The 17,612-nt window shown below is 48.0% G+C and overlaps 1 protein-coding gene across 3 annotated transcripts in view; it reads right to left on the bottom strand.

The window, feature by feature from the left end:
• Positions 1-17,612, bottom strand: part of TNFRSF11A (TNF receptor superfamily member 11a) — a 56,430-nt gene that overhangs the window by 37,303 nt on the left and 1,515 nt on the right. The window contains exon 1 of one of the 3 annotated variants that reach the window (XM_053205806.1): positions 316-1,177. The exons of the other annotated variants lie outside the window; for them this stretch is intronic. The gene's annotated coding sequence lies outside the window, so the exon portion shown is untranslated. Of the gene's footprint in view, positions 1-315; positions 1,178-17,612 lie in introns of those variants that run through there. 3 annotated transcript variants of the gene reach the window in all.

The raw sequence follows: 17,612 nt of genomic DNA, 5'->3' as shown, positions 1-17,612 counted from the left end.
AGATCATGACCTGAGCTGAAATCAAGATCAGATGCCCAACCAACAGAGCCACCCAGGCACCCCCTTCCTACAGATCATCGCTCTCAGGTCTACCGTCTCACCAGCACCCAGGCTGGGGTGAGCGCCCAGGCTCCTGGAGCCCCTGCTGGTCCTCAGGCCTTCCCTTCCAGCTGCTCAGAATTTGGGCCTACCTCCATCCTCCAAGGCCAAGCTCTCGGTGGTTGTGAGGTGGCTCTTATTATCGGTAGCGATCCTAGTAAGGCAGGAATTTGACAAAAAGCCATTCCCGCTCAAATGTTACAAAAGCACACTCACTTGGGGCGTAGGGGAAGTTAGCAGAAGGGGTGATGTGCTAACCCTGCAGTCTCCTTTCTTTGCTCAAGATGCAACCGCAAAAGGCCGTTGGCAACTGCATCGAGACACGCACGACCTGTTAGTTATCTAGATCTTTTTGTTCCAGAACTCCTTTATGATTGGCTTGTTTGCTGCTGAAACAATAGAGCTTTTGAGCCACAGTTGTTTTCATGGAACAAAGCAGCACCACTTTTTGACTTTCCAGTTATTAAATAAAGAATACAGTGACAGGATTCAAAACTCAAAAGTAACCACAGGCTTTGGGGGAAGTCTCCCTGTCACTTCTCTCGGCAGGTGCCAGCACCGCCCATCCCCTGCTGCACCCCCCTTGCAGGTGTGAAGGGAGAACTCACCTGTGATCCACTGGGGACACTCATCCACAGAACAGGTGCCCTGGAGGCCAGCCTGGGGTCAGGCCTGTCAGCAGCATTTGTGTTTTGGGGAATACGATGGTACTTACAAGTCTTATTTAAAAAAAAAAAAAAAAAAAAGCCATGTGTCGACAGGGTTCTACTACAGTTCTTTTTTAAAATATATATTTTTAAATGTTTATTTATTTTTGAGAGACAGAGCGTGAGCAGGGGAGGAGCAGAGAGAAGCAGACACAGGAGCCGAAGCACCAGGAACCGCGACACCATGAGCTGAGCCGAAGTCGGACGCTTAACCCGCTGGGCCAGCCAGGCGCCCCTCTACTATAGCTCTTAATAAACTACAAAAATGATGTTTGACCCACAGGTTTATATCAACTAGCCTTTGTTTTCTAAAGACTTTCCCCAGATTGATAAGGAACGCTGGAGTCTGTTTATAGCAAATATGCTTTGCCAACCCCCCCCCCCCCCCCCCACATAGATTCCTTGGAAAGCCCTAGAAAGAGGAGTTAAAATGGCGAGACGATACATTTAACTTACTGGCCTTCTGTTGCTTTACTCTCTTGTATGTTTTGTGTCGTGTGTATATTTTTTTTCTCAGGGCACACAGGCTGTTTATTTTAACAGATGACGAACTCGCCCGGAATAAGCGTGTCCACAGCCGGAGCAAGGCTTTGTGAGGCACAAGGAAGATAATAAATTGGACATCAAGTTTCTCTTTATAAAGCTGCATGGATTTATCTTCCAATGCAAAGCCACGTTGGATCTAATTCTGAAAAACCCTAAGCCGAGGAAAGATAACATCTTTGCCAGTGGAGCTACAGAGACCGGTGGGTCTATATTTAGATCCCGTAGGGAAGGGTGACTTAAATATTTATTTTTTGTGCTGTTAAGCAACCCAATTGTAGTGAAAGTCATTATGGATACTAAAATTACTTGCTGGCTCTGCTGAAAATTCATACTGACATATAACAAAGCAGAAAGAAGCTTGGCCCCTTCTGCCAAATCAAGAGGAAAAGAACCCAACCCAGAAAAACAAACGAGGGATTTTCCATAGATTTTATTTTATAAAATATCATCCGTGACTATATTTGAGAAATTTGGTTATAACTTAAGTCAAGATAGTATCAAATTTCTGACTGTTACAGTCGAATTGAAAGACATGGTTTGTGTTAAGAGAGAAACTATGAAATGTGAAAATTACACCTCACTTAATAGTCCTGCTGTCCTTGAGAAACAATATCCTAAAAGAAAGTCACTGTTGAAATTGCTCCTACTCAGAATAGAATACAAAGAGATTACTAGTCACCTGTGTCCCCCAGAACTAGGACTGTCTCACTCTAAGAAACTGTCTCTGAAGCCTTTGTTTCGAGAAACAAATGAACAACAAACAAAAGATGAGGCTCAACGGATCAGGGATCAGGGCGACCCAGCAAATTCTGCTGAGGGTCTTTTTTTCTGGGTTGGCTGCCGGAGAGATCTCAAGTGTCTCCCCTCACGGACACCCCAGTTAGTGTGTCAAAACCCCTTCAAATCGAGATGTTCTGGGGGACCTTTTCAGCTTTGCTCCTTTCTTAGCTCCTCTCCTCCAGGAGCTTCCAGATGCCGGTCTCTACTTTAGTCTTGAGTCATGTCTAGTGATAAAAAGAAAGCATCCTGCCCTCACGCTTCTTGGTTGCAAGTTCATAACTAGAAGTGGAAATGTCACAGGACTCATTGGTAGCTCAGAAGTCTGATAAGATTGGTCCCTACAGTAAAAAAGAAAAATGAACGACCAACTCAAAGCCTGACATGCCAGCATGCAGGAATTTAGCAGGACACAGGGAGGGGCCAGGAGAACTTGGAAAGAGGTGAAACAGGAGGAAGGGCCTGGCCAGGCGGCACAGTGGTTAGGGCAGTGGACTTCAGGGCAGGATTTTTCTCCCCAGTCCTCCAAATTCAGCTTCCAGTTTGGCTGGGATAGACGAATGCCTGACGTCTCCGTGTCTACAACTGGAGGACAAGGGAGAGGGCAATTCTAAGGCCTCAGTCTTCTCACCTGTAAAATGGGGCTAATAATTGCACTCCTCCCCCTGCAGTGAGGATCAGATGTGACCATTCACGTAAATCAGGTAGTCCTGGCAAGCAGCAATACTCCTAAAAACTGAGACTCTGCTTCCTCACTTTGAAGCCATAAGACCTCTCTAGCAAGCTGTGGGGGAATAAAGTGAGGGAACTGCATTTTTCACTCAGCACAGTGGTGGACCCCTGGCCAGAGGTCAATGGTGGGGGGCAAATGCTCACGCGCACACCTGAGGATTAGTGAGCGTACATTACTTACATCAGATCATTCTCCGAGGGGGTAAAGGAAACACCGTCACTGGAAAGGGGAAAAAGGATGGCAAAGAAAGAGTGGGGACCTGCAGTATAGTTCTGGGGTCCTGACAGTTTCCCTGAGCGCACCTTCCCTGTTCACTTGTAACCTAGCTCTGGCCAGCTAGGGGCCAACCTAGCTCTGGGGATTGGGGGCAGGGTGGGGGGAGGAGTGTTTTTCATCAAAGAGCTTTATTTTTTTTAAAGCATGTGTGATTTCACATAAAGAAGTGCTTTTCTCATGGGATTGAAATCGTGACAAACGGTCAGTCATTTCAGTGGTTTTCTGTCTGGGGGTTCAGTCCGTGACATAAGCCACTCTTGGGTGAGGGCAGAGACAGTTTACTCAGGGCGTCTGCTGATAAAGCGGCTGCTAGATCGTATCTGCCAGTGACTGTTGTTAACTAGGACATAACTGAGTTCTGACCAAATGCCCTTCTAGACGTTTTCATTGTAAATAAACTTGATAGAAATTCAAGCCTACAGGTGTGCAGAGTAATAGACTCCTTTTTCTTTTGTTCAAACCAAAGCTTCACATTTCATACTTCAGAACAGGACACAGGCACCTATAAAGATCGCATGTTGTAAAAGCACACAGAGAACAAAGGGGCGGCTTTTGGAGACCCCCCCACGCACCCAAGAGGTCACCTAGCATACTCCCCTCGCTGGGGAGACCCCGAGCTATGGCACACACCAAGGACTTGGAGACACCGTTAAATCAGCCAGGTATATGGCCCAAGTCATAATGCAAGTAGATTCAGAGAATCAGAGGGTTTAAACAGAAAACACCCTGAATGTTTAAAATATAACCCACTGGGGCACCTGGGTGGCTCAGTTGGTTAAGCGTCCGACTCTTGGTTTCGGCTCCGGTCGTGATCTCATGGTTCGTGGCTTTGAGCCCTACGTTGGGTTCTGCACTGACAGCACAGAAACTGCCTGGGATTCTCTCTCTGCCCCTGCCCCTCCCTGATCTTGCTCTCAAAATAAACAAGCTTAAAAAAAAATAAAATATAATTCATTTCACAGATGTATATCTTACACACAGCTCTTGAAGAAAAAAAGATCTGTTACGGTGCCTGGGTGGCTCAGTCGGCTAAGCATCTGACTTTTGATCTCGGCTCAGGTCACTACGTCTAGGTTCTGGGTTTGAGCCCCGCAGCAGGTTCTGCGCTCTTAGCACAGAACCTGCTTGGGATTCTCTCTTTCCTTCTCTCTCTGCAATCAATCAATCAATCAATTCTCTCCCTCCGCCCTCAATAAATGATTTCTCTCTCCCCTTCTCTCTCTGCCCCTCCCCCGCTTGCATATACTCTTTCTCAAAATAAATAAATAAATAAATGTCACAGACTACGAGTTTGGGTTCTGTCCAGCAAGAGAGTGGACGCAGAATTGAATACAAAAGACTAATGTCCAGGAGGAGACCAGAACCCCAGACAACGCTTTCGTCTCCGTATTTATCGAGCTCACAAGACATTACCCACGTGGTGAACGTGAAGAAAACAAGATCTTACACACGTGAACGTGGAGAAAACAATCAGACAAGAATCATTAATTTGTGCGTGTAAGAAGCAAAGGGTCTGGGGGCAAGTGGAGTTTGTGATCAAAGTGCAACAGATTGGCGTCAGATGTTAAGTAATTTTCTGCAGGTGATAAAACGAGTTACTCGTGATCCCATTACACTACCTCGCTAGCTCACCTTGGGTGCTATTGCCCCACGGTGGCGGCTTTCCACCCTAAGCTTTTTTCGAACCCACTTATGTAAGTAGAACCTATTCCTCCACAAATAAACTTTAAAACATTTTTAAAAGAGAAAAAACACCTGCTATAAACAAGGCTCAAGTAGTCTCTGATTAACAGGAAAAAATGTGTCTAGTTTGTTTCAGAGATTGTGAAGGAAGTCACGATGGTCACAAATACTCTGCTAACTGACCTGCTGCTGAAGGGTCTGGGGCATTCTAAAATGCATTTAATGAATATGCTTCCAGTGACAAAGAGGAGGGAAAATGCCAACTCGAAGGGCATTCATCACAGCTGGTCAACTCCTACCGGCTCACGGAAAATCACAAATATGAAATCAACCCCCTCCCCACGTGCAGACTACCTTCCATAAAGGGGGTTGTGATTCATTTACTCACTGTGCAAATAAAAACCAAGGCCACTCCCTCCTTTGCCTGTCATTCATCAAGCTCATGACCAGCAGACACATTCTGCTCCAGTCTAGGGTTTAATGACAGGCAGCATCTATCTCTTTAAAAGCTCTATCATCACACTTTCAAAGCTGTCTGTACTGAGCCCTCACGTACTTGGGCAAGGGGTTGGCTTGGTGCCAGACTAAAGAAATTAGCCCATCCCTGGCCTCTCAAAGCATCTAGCACTGGATACAGGCACAGACAGAGAGGAAAGACGACTGTAACAGAGACCCACACAGCGGTTCAGGAACTGGTGCATGTATTGGAAAAAGCCAAGTCCCATTAAGCTCCTGGATATGGCCCTCACTGGCAGGGAAAGAGCGAGAACGTGGGCCCAGCTCTTGGACTGGGAAGCAATCACAGAGGGAGGAGCACAAAGCCATGCAGGGAGAGGTGAGGGGCAGAGACAGAGCAGGGTGACAAGAAGGCAGGTGCTTGGACAGGTGGAGGGAGAGAGAAGAGGGAGCAGGGAGGTCCTGGGGAGAAAGAGTGCGTCCTTGCTTATAGTCCACACAAGACAATAAATAAACATAAAGTGAAATCTGGTTGTAATGGGTGTGACGGAAGAAATAAAACAGGGTAAGCTATAACGGGCTCAGAAGGGGACCCTCTGGTAAGACGACATTCAGTGGAGACCTGGATAAAGTGAAGGAACAAACCAAGTTCACAGCAAGTATCAGGAGGAGGAGTATTCCCAGGTGGACGTAAGGAGCAGGGAGCATTTGCAAAAGCCCGAGAGTGTGCAAGGCTTGATCAGGAAGAGCAGGAAGGTCCATATGACTAATGCAGTGAGGGAGGATAGCACAGGAAGTCACACAACTGATTCCAGAATCATCCGGATCGTGAGTTAGTACATCCCTGCAGCACCCAGACTGTGTGGTGCTGACTTTAGGCTCACCTGGGACGTTGACTTAACACCATCAAAGGTTAAATAATAAGCACTTCATGCTATTTTCATTAGTAGGCAGCCTTACAACATCTGCCATAGTTCTATTTTACTTATTAAAAAAAATTTTTTTAATGTTTATATTTGAGAGAAAGCAAGCGAGCCGGGGAGGGGTAGAGAGAGAGAAAGAGAGAGAGGGAGACACAAAATCGGAAGCAGACTCCAGGCTCTGAGTGGTCAGCACAGAGCCCGACGTGGGGCTCGAACCCATAAACAATGAGATCATGACCCAAGCTTAAGTCGGACACTTAACCAACTGGGCCACCAGGCGCCCCTGTTTAGATATTTTTTATTTTTTTAAGTTTATTTATTTTGAGAGCAAGCAAGCAGGGGAGGGGCAGAGAGAGAGAATCCCAAGCAGGCTCCAGACTCGGAGCTGTCAGTGCAGAGCCCGAAGTGGGGCTCGAACCCACGAACTGTGAGATCATGACCTGAGCGGAAACCAAGAGTCGAACGCTCAACCGGCTGAGCCACCCAGATGCCCCATCATCTGCCCTGAGAGTTAAAAAAAAATTTTTTTTTATTTTTGTGATAAAATAACATCAAATTTACAATCTTAAACATTTTGCCGTAAGATTTTTTAGGAATAGATATTACGCACAGAAAAAAAATCTGACTGAGGTCAGGTTTGATTAAAAAACACCTTAAAAACATAGACTTGGGCGCCTGGGTGGCACAGTCAGCTAAGCGTCCAACTCTTGATTTCGGTTCAGGTCATGACTTCAAGGGTCCTGAGTTTGAGCCCCGAAGCAGGCTCTGCGCTGACAGCGAGGAGTCTGCTTGGGATTCTCTCTCTCTCTCTCTCTCTCTCTCTCTCTCTCTCAAAAATAAATAAATAAAAGTAACTTCTCTCTTGACGCCATTTTGACTTAGCAAGCCTTGAACTGACCTGATGGGCGATCTTGGCAGTTGCTTTGTGTGGACCCCGCAGCACCTTCCCCTGACCACCTTGGCTCCAGGTGTGCTCCTTAAGGAAAACCAGGAGGCCGCACTTACTCAGAAGGGGCCTATCAAAGGTGCATTGATTTTTGCTCCACCCTCTTTCTTACTTTCCTCACAATACATTCATTATCTCTGCTCCTTGAAAAGAAAACATGTGGCCCTGGGGAAAATGAAGAAATAACCTTGCATTTCAAAACCTTAATTGCAAGTGTCTTTGTCTCCCAGACAGATAAAGAGGGAGACAAGTTTGCAGCTGTGGGCTACTTGAAAGGAAAGTGTCAGGACGGTTTGTTTCCTAAACACAGTAATTACGATGGCTTCGACTCCTTATGGTATCACCCAACAGGCCCCAGTGAATGCTCCTTTATTCTCCCAGTTAAGGTCTTTCTTTCCTTCCTTCTTTCCTTTTCTTTTTGTTTCTTTTCCTTTCCTTTTCTCTTTCTTCTTTCTTTCCTCTCTTCCCTTCCTCCCTCCCTTCCTTTTGCCCTTCCTGAATCTTTTTTTTTTTTTAACTTGTATTCATATGAGATGAGAACTACTTTTTCTTCTTTCCTGTACTAAAAGGCAGTGAGCCCTGCAAATCCAAGAGCATTTGCAGGTCTGCTGGAGGCCAAGGCTCTTTCTGGGCCCTGCCTTCACTCTGGGAATGTATTAAGCTTAGAAGGTCACTAGCTCCCACAATGGCCAGAGAAACTGCCCCTGGCCCTCGGAGTGAAGTCCACTGCTTCTCGAATGTGCACAGAATCACCTGGAGGTCTTATGAAAACGCAGCTTCTGATTCAGTAGGTCTGGGGCAGGCCCCAAGAGTCTGCATTTCTAACAGGCTTCCAGGTGATCGCCGCTGGTCTTGGGGTAGCGAGGTCAGAGATTACGTTACAGACCCCGAGCCAGAACACTGTCACTTCCCCGAGCACTGCACGATCCTTCTGTCTGTATAATGGATGTTGAGAACCACTTCTCCCATTGCTGGATACACACGCCATTTATCCTGAATGGGAGTGAAGGAAGAATTGGCCATTATAAAACACCTAGTGTGTGCCAGGTATTATGCGAGAGGCTTTACTTTCCCTAACGTCCTGCATCCTCAAGGTCTATGCAGGAGCCCCCTGGACGGTTAGTGGTGAGCAGGCTGGACCAGCGCTAGGCGTGTAGCAAATGCTCAAAGTCTGTTAAATTGAATACTTTACCTGAAGGACCACTGTGATCTCATAACTTCCCTTTACAGAAGATACAGTTTTCTACTAGTTCTGGATCAAATTTGAACTCCCAAGCTTGGGCTTGGAAGGGTTCCACCAATTTGGCAAAAATTAGAGATACAGGGGCGGGGGAGGGGGTTGCAAATGAGATTAGAAATCTCTTCTCCAGGGCGCCTGGGTGGCTCAGTCCGTTAAGCGTCGGACTTCAGCTTAGGTTATGATCTCATGGTTTATGAGTTTGAGTCCCACATCGGCTGAGCGGCAGTCCTGGCTTGCGTAAAACAAGAGCCCTACTTTGGGTGAGCCCAGCTTTTCTCTCTCTCTGCCCTGTACTCACTCGTGCCCCGCCTCCCACTGACTCTCTCTCTCTCTCTCTCTCTCACACACACACACACACACACACACACACAACCAACAAAACCCCAAAACCTCAGGCTCAAATTCTTTTCTTTTTTTTTTAAATTTGTTTTTAATGTTTATTTATTTTTGAGAGAGGGAGCAGGGGAGGGGCAGAGAAAAAGGGACGCACAGAACCCAAAGCAGGCTCCGGGCTCTGAGCTGTCAGCACAGAGCCCAATGTGGGGCTTGAACCCACGAACCATGAGGTCATGACCTGAGCCGAAGTCGGACGTTTAACAAGCTGAACCACCCAGGTGCCCCTCAAATTCTCTTTTCTAATAGGGACAGAACACAGATCTGCCCAACCCGCACACATACAGCTGCTCCTGCCTCCTGCCCGTCACCAACGCCCGGGAACAGAGTGCCTCTCACCCCGGAAGAGCCCTCCGTGAGGTCACTGGAGATTTGCTCCCCAGGCGGAGCAGCTGGACCTCATCACCTATGCATTCCCAGGCCCGCGAGGACTGCTCTGCACAGTTCAGGCGACAACCGATCAGTTGTACATTCTGATGGTTTGCTCATTTGTAGTCTTACCCATAAGTATGACCTTAACGGCCTGATCACAGGGACCCCAAGTGGGCCATAGAAAACCTGAGCTCATTGGAAGGGGGCAATTTTTTTATGATTTCATTAAAGACGTTTCTAAACCTTGTAACTATTAGAAATGAATGGGTTAACATTTAAGACCGATTCCGGTTGTGTTCCCACTGAATTTAATTGCCCCTGTGTCTTACGCTCCATTGTCACAGGCTTGGGGTCTGTTTCTAGGTTTCTTGCTATTGTGCATTAGTAATATGTGTTATTGCCCACCCAAACCCCACTGGAGGCTCCCTCTCTCACTCCAGGGGAAATCTCAAGCCCTGACAATGACCAGAGGCTATGTGCGTTCTGACCCTCTTTCTTTTTGGAACTTTTCTCCCACTACTTAGTGCAGTGAGTTGTAAGGCATTGAAAAACAATTGTTGGGAATAGGAAGGATTTAGACTTGTGCCATGGTAGACACATCCAAATTTGGGGCAAGAGAGGAGTCCCCAAATTCACTGTAATCATAGTAATACTGAGACATACGGAGCCTTTAAAAATATAACAGAACTGGGGCGCCTGGGTGGTTCAGTCGGTTAAGCGTCCGACTTCGGCTCAGGTCATGATCTCACGGTCCAGTCCAGGAGTTCAAGCCCCGCGTCCGGCTGTGTGCTGACAGCTCAGAGCCTGGAGCCTGCTTCCGATTCTGTGTCTCCCTCTCTCTCCCTCCCTCCCTCACTCACACTGTCTCTCTCAAAAATAAATAGACATTAAAAATTTTTGAAAAAATATAACAGAACTACATTTAACCTACCTTTAGCCCATCTTGTCTCCACCCCCACCCCAACCAGGATAGAGCCGAGCAGGTGGCAGGGAGGTGGGGGGTGGAGGACACACACAGGACCGTGGGGTGTCCTAGCAGGAGCAGGAGCAGGGCTATCGCACAGCTTATTTCTGCTGGGGGAGCACGGAGGAGGCAGAGATGCCTTTGCCTCAGGAAATGACAGAGGTGATTCAATCCATCACATTTCTTTTCCTCCTGAGTCAGGGATCACTGGCCCACAGACCCTGTGCTATGTGCTCCGGGTGCCTGTTTAAACTTTACTGGCCTTAAAGTCACAGCATTTTTCTTTTTGCATGATAACAGTAAGAGAAAGCCCACATGAGCGTGCACCCTTGATCACAACTGCAGACTGGTTACAGGATTTCTGATACACTAAAAAGCTTGCTTCTGTCCCCACCTCCCGCCCCCACTCCTAAACTGCCTTGCTCTGGTCCCCACCCTGCCATGCAGACTGTACGAGCAGCTCCCCGGAGGGGGTAAGGCCATGCCCTTGGAGAGGACTCTTAGGAGGAGCTCCAGCACCAACACTAATGAACTGTGCCACTTGGGCCTCTCTGGGCCTCATTTTCCCCACCGTCCTGGCCAAAGTGGACTGAGGATTAGAGATAATCTAAGGGCGCCTGGGTGGCTCAGTCGGTGAAGCGTCCACTCTTGATTTCGGCTCAGGTCATGATCTCACGGTTCGTAGGCTCGATCCCCGTGTCAGGCTCTTGGCTGAGCGTGGAGTCTATTTGGGATTCTATCCTCTCTTTCTCTCTCTGTCCCTCCCCTGCTCTCTCTCACTCTCTCAAAAATAAATAAATAAACATTAAAAAAAAAAAAGCAAGAGAGATAATCTATGTAAAGCACCCAGCACCTGTCTCACAAGAGGCATCCCATCCCCAGCTCACAAGAGGGATTCAACAAATGGCAGGTGTTTTTAACGTACTCGGTCACAAACTATGAATTTAGAGCCGAGCTCAAAACCTTTTTACTGCATCCCCTGGTCTGTTAACAGTGGTTCTCAACCTTACGCTGCCATCGGAATGCCCTGGGGAAGTTGTTAAACTGGATTGCTGGGCCCTACCTCCAGAATTTCCGACTCCGTAGACACCGGGTAGGGCCTGAGGATGTGCATTTCTTTTTTTTTTTTTTTTTTTAATGTGTATTTATTTTTGAGACAGAGAGAGACAGAGCATGAACGGGGGAGGGTCAGAGAGAGAGGGAGACACAGAATCCGAAACAGGCTCCAGGCTCTGAGCTATCAGCACAGAGCCCGATGCGGGGCTCGAACTCACGGACCGTGAGATCATGACCTGAGCCGAAGTCAGATGCTCAATCGACTGAGCCACCCAGGCGCCCCGAGGATGTGCATTTCTAATCAAGTTCCCAGGTAGTGCAGATGCTGGGTCCAGGGGCCACACTCTCCACAGGGCAGCGTCCCAGCTCCTGACGTTTGTTCACACAGCCCTTCATGACTAACCAAAGCACACACCCCCTCCCCCCCCTCAAGGTGGTCTTATCCTTTCCTGGTGTCTCCGGCCAGCCCTGGACTCCAGACGTCAGGACTGGGTTCAGTTTTTCCAGTTTGCTCTGCTTGTCCCCACCGCTGCCCCTTCCCCTGCTGTCTGCCCTCGGAGTCATCTCTGCCTTTCCAGGACCAGGTCATGCAGCCCCTGCTCGGCTCTCCACTCGGCTCCCTCCGCCCCACCCGCCCTGTGCCCATGGACATCTCGCCCTTCCTCTTTGGCAGACCTTTAGACCCTCGTGGCTCCAAGGGGTGCCAGACTGTCTTATCTTCCCTACTAGACGGGGAGCCTTCCTGGTCACAGGCGGTGTGGCAGAAGTCTGACGGGGTCTTCTGGCCTCTTGTTCGTTTGTGGTTTTTGCCAGTAAGTACAAAATCAGGATCCACTGAATTGAAAGGAAAAAAGGCTGACAGAGAGGTTAAAGGAACCAGCATGAATAACTCTGGGCAGAGGGAAGTTGCGGGTAACAATCTTCAACAATGGAAACATTAAAATAAAGAACACTGACCAACTGATCTTTACCCCTATGAAAGAACAAATTTGAGGAAATGGGGTCAAACTGTGACATATTAGATTTAGGTCTGCTACAGGGAAGTTCCTGATATTGGGAATTATTAACTGGGGTAGCAGAGGCAGACGTGAATCTCTACTATGCTTTCCAATGGAAGAGGTTCTCCATGACCATAAAAAATTTCACACGGATCCTGCCTTTGTATCTTGGGTACAAAGTTGACAGGAGGGAAGGGCTCTTTACAGATTTCCTTTAACTGGATATGGGTCTGGCAGCTGTCTGTGCTACTTAAGGATACACTTTTGCTTTTGTAAGGATACACGTGACAAAGAGTAACATTTTTTTTTTTTACATCAGTACCTTAGGGAAGCGGTTCCTTTTTGCATTTGGGGATGTCATGAGAACCCACACGTGCAAACACTGTGGTGTTTCCTGGGATTTATGCAATACCGCAGTCCTCTCTCCCCACTTGCCAGGTTTAACCATCGCATTCACGAAAAGTTAGAGGGTTTTTCTTCCTCATTTTTAATGGAAAGTCTTCAAATTTCTGGTAGCTGGAGGAAGTGGCTCTTGCACTCTCAACAGCGCACAGGAAATGTAATAAGTTATTATTACTCTGATAAACTGGAAGGCTAGTTTTTGCTGTCGGTTCTTCCTTCCACTTGGAAACCTGGCAGCTTTTGGACTCTGCTTGTGCCAGACGGGCCTCTGCGTCACCTGCTCTGCTAGATTTTGGGGGGGGGGGGTGGGCAGGAGGGAGCTGAGCAGAGAGAAAGGGAAACATTTCTCTTAGGCACTAGCAAGCCACCAGGAAACTGTGTTTTGTGCAAGCGAGAAGTGTTTGCTAAGCCATAGGTCCAAGGTAAACACTGCTTCTGTCTGGGGGCAGGTGACATATTTGAGGCCAGTGTGGGAAGACCGCGGGTCAGGTCGCACCTGCTTTAATGATGGACCCTCTGGGATCCCTGGCTGCTTATCTCTCTTCAGTCCTGAGTTTTAGATTTGCCTACATCCTGAACTTCTGGTTCAAAGACACCTTTAGGACAGGATATGGTTCTAAATTCCGGAGCACACAGATTTCCTGTGGATCCTGGTGCCTTGGGCGCTCTTGGCTTGTTTACCTGTATGGGGTGTGAAGAACTTTGGCTCCTCCTCACGATAAAATAATCCAGAGCAGCTGGGATTCAATAGCCTAAAATTCACCCTCTTTTATTGCTTGTTTAGGGGGTGAAAAAAATCCTTTAGTTGAACCTGAGACAGAAGTTTCCTTCATAAGCCGTGAGAAACACCATCCAAATGGTCAGCTATTCTATTCTGACATCTATCACCTTGGGTTTTGTTTTGTTTTGGTTTTGGTTTTTTTAAGTAATAGGTCCGACCACATCCTTTGCCCCTGTATTGTGGGCACCTAGCACAACTCCGCTGGCTCCGAAATCACTCCTGCACTTGGCTTCTCCTTTTTCTCGCCACTACACCGACCTGATTCAAGCCTTTGCTAGCTCTTCCCGAAACCAGGGCAGTGGCCTCCTTACTGCCCCCCTACCCACCCACCCAACACACACCCTTCCCCATAAGGCACGCATCTGATCATGACCCTCCCAGCCCACAATACAGCAAGATAGCATCTAAACTATTTTGCAGGCCTCAAGGCCCCTGAGTGCTGGTGCTGCCCTCCCCCCCCCCACGTGCCCTTGGAAATCCAGGAATGCCATCCTTTTACGAGTTCCCTGAAAACACTGCAGTCATACCTCCTGGCCCCAGCCACCCGTGGGTCCCCAGCCCAGACGCTGCCCTCTTGTCCCTCCTTCTGGGCTTTGGACAAACTGGAAGGAAAGGAAGGAGAGACTCTTTCAAGCAGGTTAAAGCACTCCTCGTCCTGGGTGCCCACCACAGGTGGAAAATGCTCCCAGGAAACCGGTCTCCTCCTGTATGGTATCCTAAACGTCAGTGCGCCTCCCGAAGACAGGGGCTGTGGGGGGGGGGGGTCTCTGTCCCCTCAGCCTGCTGTGGGGTGTCCCACACGCGGTAACCACGGGCTCACTTTGTTGAAATAAATGAGTACAGGTTGTTTTCTTGCTCACGAGTGAGTTCCCTGTCCTGAATGTGGGAGCCCACAGACATCAAAGGCTGGAAGAGGAGGGGCCCACAAAACAAATACAGGTATCAAATCATCAGCACACATCCACAAAGAATGTGCTTCAAACTGCGGACGGGGGTGCCAGCCCTTGACTTTGGAGACGGAGGGGAAGCCTGCCAGGGGCGCTTGGGCACGTCGGTCTCTCTGGCAGGAAACAGGCTGACAGCGTCTCTCAGAATGAGGACAGAGACATGGGGCTGTGTGTAATCTGACTCACCGCCCACTTGGGGCTCAACCTCAAAAGCTCACTAAGAACCTCAGACGGACCAGGTCTTCTGTTTTGCTGAAGCCGGCCGTCTCAGTCTGGGTTTCTTTGGGCTCAGGGTTTTGGGGTAGAAAGGATGAAATGAGTGTCTAGCAGGGGATCCTATAGGAAGCCCACTCCCTGCAAGCAGAGGGAAACACAAAGAGAAAGTGGATGACTTCCGACCAACCAGGAGGAGTGCTGGGAAGGAAAATCACCTGCCGGGCAGAATGCTACCCAGGCCAGCTCGGGGTGCTCCGAGGTGAGGTCAGGCTGCTGTGTGCTCAGGCGGGGGTGCTCCCCTTGTGGGTGGGGCTCAGGATGCTGCAGGGACACAGGGCGGCCACCTGGCCGGGACGGTAGGTGCCCTTGTGGGCGAATCACCTGTAAAGCTGATGGCCAGGGTGCAGACCCATCTCAGCGAAACAAAAACAAAAAACACACCAAGCCAAAAACAAACCAAAACAAGAACGGCCTAGACAAAATTCTTAGTCCGTTGCACACGTCGTGTGGGGAAAAAAACACTGATATTTTTTTCCCATGTACTTCAAAAATAGGAAAATACAGTGAGGGAAATTTTAACACTGACATGACAGATAAAGTTCACACGGCGCCTTCTTACACACAACCCTGTCCGCAAAGGAGGCCTGGGTTTGGAAGTCCCCTTTCCATGGCCTCATAAAACACTGATTTATTGACCTTCAAAGATACACCTTTATTGTTTCAGTTTTCCTGGTGTAAGAATCGCTGGTAGATAACTGAAAAAGCAAGCTCATATTTCCTTATCAACCCAGAGAATGTGTTTATATTACAAATGTGTCACCTTGGGGGAAACAGTGGGAAGGAAACAGCAGGGGAGACATTTGAAACCCTTGCTATCAACAAAATGAACTAACGACCACGGATCCACAAGGGTGTGCTTCTCCAAACAAAGTATTGCAATAGAGCTGAGGCCTCCCTCCAGGATGGGAGGGGGCCAGGAAGACAGCGGGCAGGTGTATATCCTACAACACAGAGCTCCACTCGAGGGGATTTCCTCCGTGGGGTCTCCCCACAGGCTTTCCCAGGGCCCTGTGGCTTATCTGCTTCTGATCAGTCTACCTTACCATCTCACCAGGAGCCATACAAGAGTTATCTCAAAAACTATAATAAATGTTTCACGTCCTGTCTGTTGTTGGCTTTCCTGAATTAAGTGCTTTGTACCATCTGTAAAGTCATTAAAAAAAAAAAAAGTGGTATGTTTTGTTTGTTTGTCTGTTTGTTTGTTTTTCCCTAAGATTCCTTTAGGCCTGAATCAGCCATGCCATTCTCTCGACTAGAAAGTTCTCCTTCCCCAGCTGCCTCTTGGAATCTGACCCTTCGTTTCCTACCCATGCTGCAATGACCATGGCAGAAACCCCTTCCTCCAAAGCCCACCCTGATTGCTCGAGTTCTACTTGTTCAGTTCTTCCCTCCACCTCCGAAGCAGGCTCCAGGCTCTGAGCTGTCAGCACAGAGCCCCATGCAGGGCTTGAACCCACGAACAGCGAGATCAGGACCTGAGCGGAAGTTGGACACTTAAATCGACTGAGCCACCCAGGCACCCAAAACAGGGAGTTTCTGTATTTCCTTACTTGGAATAAACAGTGGAACTATCAACATAAAAACACAAAAGGATTTATCTGTGGGCAAATACTCTTCTTATGTCTGAAAACAAATTCCCTCACAAATATAGGCAGAGAGATAATCACAGAAATGTTTTAAAGGGCAAAACTGTCAGCCTTCCAGGTACATTTAAAGCTGTGTAGCAGGGGCGCCTGGGTGGCTCGGTCGGTTAAGCGTCTGACTTCGGCTCAGGTCATGATCTCACGGTCCGTGAGTTCGAGCCCCGCGTCGGGCTCTGTGCTGACAGCTCAGAGCCTGGAGCCTGTTTCAGATTCCGTGTCTCCTTCTCTCTCTGCCCCTCCCCTGCTCATGCTCTCTCTCTGTCTCAAAAATAAATAAACGTTAAAAAATTCTTTTTTAAATAAATACATCTGTGTAGCATAATGTAAATGAAAATAAATACTTGTACAAAAAGCGCTCCCTAGAAGCTGGTTTTGCCAGCGATTTACAAAGCCAATACCCCTTGCCTCTCACTAAGGAGTTCTTCAAGCCTCGCCCAGGATGTGATAACCAACCTCCACGGATCGCCAATACAATTCCTGGCTTTGAACGAATAGAATAGGTTGGCCAAAGAAGCACTCATTACACAAAATACCACACACCACAAGTGAACATACCACATTCTCGCCTGGGGAGGACACAGCAGCACGGCAGCTACCTTCGGCTGTCAGAGTTCATGGATCTCCACTGGTGAGACTGGCACAGACCTCTCTCATTTGATTACAACTGTCTCAGTGTCATTTGTTTCCTGTTTAGACGTGATTAAAAACTGCATGGAATTCAAGTGGCCAAAAGGGAAAGAGAGGGGAAATAGCACCTGTCGAAAGCTATCTCTGAAAAATAATTTTGTTTTGACAGCATTTGTTGTTCATATTGGAACCTACTGCGTTTTACGAATATATGTACATATACAGATTTTGCAATAGTAGTGTGAGATGCTTTTTTAATTTTTAAGTGTTTATTTAGTTTTAGGGGAGAGAGAGAGAGAGAGAGAGAGAGACAGAGACAGAGTGTGAGCAGGGGAGGGGCAGACAGAGACACACACAGAATCAGAAACAGGCTCCAGGCTCTGAGCTGTCAGCACAGTGGCCCAGACTCAGGGCTCGAACTCAGGAACCGGGAGATCATGATCTAGGCCAATATCAGATGCTTAACCAACTGAGCCACCCAGGCGCCCCGTGAGATGCTTTTTTGAAACTGCACAGGTTTTTCTCAGGTGGCTAACTGTTCACTGGAGCCCTGGTCCTTTGGTTCAAGTAAGGTAGCACCCTGTCCAACCTGTTGAGCACTTCATTAAGCAACGCCTGACGTGCTTAAAATGAAAAAATTCCATTAGGTTTTTCCGCCTTCTTTTCCCTCAACTATCCTGAGACCCATACCCGTCGGAACGAAATGGAATGAACCTTCATGAGCGTGTCTGCTCCAGCCTACAGCACACTCCTGTTATTTTTGTCAA

Source organism: Acinonyx jubatus, chromosome D3 (genome assembly GCF_027475565.1).
Source record: "Acinonyx jubatus isolate Ajub_Pintada_27869175 chromosome D3, VMU_Ajub_asm_v1.0, whole genome shotgun sequence".
Taxonomy (NCBI): domain Eukaryota; kingdom Metazoa; phylum Chordata; class Mammalia; order Carnivora; family Felidae; genus Acinonyx; species Acinonyx jubatus.
The sequence above is the reverse complement of the archived record's forward strand: the minus strand, read 5'-3'. Positions and strand labels throughout refer to the sequence as shown.